This window comes from Poecilia formosa, unplaced genomic scaffold (genome assembly GCF_000485575.1).
Source record: "Poecilia formosa unplaced genomic scaffold, Poecilia_formosa-5.1.2 Scaffold343, whole genome shotgun sequence".
Classification (NCBI taxonomy): domain Eukaryota; kingdom Metazoa; phylum Chordata; class Actinopteri; order Cyprinodontiformes; family Poeciliidae; genus Poecilia; species Poecilia formosa.
The window spans coordinates 162159-164399 of NW_006800282.1; the positions used below are offsets into that span (position 1 = coordinate 162159).

The 2241-nt window shown below is 41.8% G+C and overlaps 1 long non-coding RNA gene across 1 annotated transcript in view; it reads left to right on the forward strand.

The window, feature by feature from the left end:
* The window catches only part of LOC107833200 (uncharacterized), a 2467-nt gene extending 592 nt beyond the window's left edge, over window positions 1-1875 (forward strand). The window contains exon 3 of the long non-coding RNA XR_001658909.1: window positions 1865-1875. This is a non-coding gene — a long non-coding RNA (uncharacterized LOC107833200). The remainder of the gene's footprint in view (window positions 1-1864) is intronic.
* Window positions 1876-2241: the final 366 nt, after the last annotated feature.

Below are 2241 nucleotides of genomic sequence, written 5' to 3' on the forward strand. Positions count from 1 at the left end.
CCAATTGGAAAACATCAATAAGTTTAACTGGGCGAGTTCTAGAACGCGTTTGGGCCTTGGCTCAAAGTAAAACTTAAAAACAGGAAGGGCGCAATGCTGTAAATCAGGGGTCTCAAACTCCAGTCCTCGAGGGCCGCTGTCCTGCAGTTTTTAGATGTGGCACAGGTACAAAATACTGGAAGGAAATGGCTTAATTACCTCCTCCCTGTGTAGATCGGTTCTCCAGAGCCTTGCTAATGACCTAATTATTCTATTCAGGTGTGGCGCATCAGAGGCACATCTAAAAGTTGCAGGACAGTGGCCCTCGAGGACTGGAGTTTGAGACCCCTGCTTTAAGCTTTCCTTCCAAGTGACGCTAAAGGTTGGACAAAGTTCCCACCATCTGTGAAAGCAAAGCGCTGCTGATTTTACATGTCTCCATATATTATGGTTTATGCAGCGCTATTATATTACTGACGATTAGACAGACATCTTCTCCCGTTCAGAGGAAACCACTGCGCATGCCTGGAGCTCCGCGTGCGAGTAAAGGTGGAGGCGATGGGTGACAACAGACACTAAGTCACGTTATTGCTTGGATTTTACGGCGCCACCTTAAGTCCCTGAATTTCACATTTTAACGGACAAAAAGCGCAACGCGACTTGGATGTAACGAGTAACGGGACAGTTTAGTAGAAATGTAGTGAAGTAGAAAGTACAGATACTTACTGTAAAATGTAGTGGAGTAAAAGTAGAAAGTATCCATTATTAAATCTACTTAAGTAAAGTACAGATACACGAAAAATGTACTTAAGTACAGTAACGAAGTACTTGTACTTCGTTACTTCCCACCACTGGTTTCAAATAAATCTGTACAAATTACTGAGAAAAAAATATTTAACACAGAGACACACACACATACCTGACTACCAACCTATACAGATAATATACAAAACAATAAACAAAAAGCAAAAACCACTTTAACCTGCAGCTGCACCCGGTGGTCTGCCCCATAAGATGGATCATTAAGAAAGTCTGGCCTAGCTGCCATCACGTGTGCATTCCATGAATCTAGCTCTCGGGAAGTTGACCTCAAAGAAAAAGTAAATTAGTATTCAAAATAAAAGCATAACAAAGCACATTTCTATTGTGTCTGTGTGTACGTACCTCACCTTAGTGAGGGAAATGCTTTAGAAAGGTTTTTGTCATTTTCTTTCAGTAGTTCTTGGTGCAGCGCCTCCATAGGCAAGAGGCAGAGCAGGTTTTACACAGTGCCATGTGAAAGTGCAACCCTAATGCTATCCAGCTAAAAATGGAACTAATGTTTCAATTTTGGTCCCTAAAACAAACAAAGTCTAGGACTGTCAGGTGTGAAAAGAACCTAAAATTCTTCATAATCTCTACCATTTGTTTCTGACAGTGTTGAGTCGCTTTGGGTAAAATTCTAGAAAGTAAAGTGCAAAGTGTCCCTGTATGCTGACCACAGAGACTGTGTCTGGAGTCTGGTGCTGAGTCCTCTACAGAGTTATGGCAGGACAGATGGGTCACTGAATTAAAATATGTCTACACTGCTCTGCTTTTCTCCCCTGTTTTTTTAGCAGTGCAGAAGAAGAAGATATTATATAGACGAGAGCAGTAGAGGAGAGGCCAAGTCCTTCTGAGGCATGATGGGATTAGATGTATGGGCCATAGAGCGATTGCAGCAGCCCTGGATGGAGAGGTTCAGGTGCAGCAGCTCACCCCTGGAGGTAAAGAGATTACCCACAATGAGAATAATCAAACGAAAAGTTTCTGCACTCCACACACACCCTGAAACATTTCAAAATTCTTCAAACAAATTCCCAGAAAAGGTTTTTTATTATATAAGTGTAGTGCTGGCGGCCAGCAGTACAGGTGCTCACCCTGTGAACCCCAGCAGCTCCACTCGCCTCCACAAACCTAATAACACACACCAGAGGGATGACAGGCTTTTATATTAAAAGCCATATATTTTGATTCATTCTTCTCTTTGTGAATTGCTTCCTTGAATAAAAACACAGAGACAGAGACAGTGTCCTCTCAGAGCAGAGCACTGAGCTTCTTTACTGTAAATCAGAAAGCAGCACGTCGGCTGTTTCATCCTGTGGAGATTCTGCAGCACATCATGTTCCTAAATCCTAAAACATAACACAAACTAGATCAACTATCCATCACTTTAACTGTATTGGTAAAATGGACGACATCATATAACATACACTCTAAAAAAATTATTTAGACTGTAGTTCA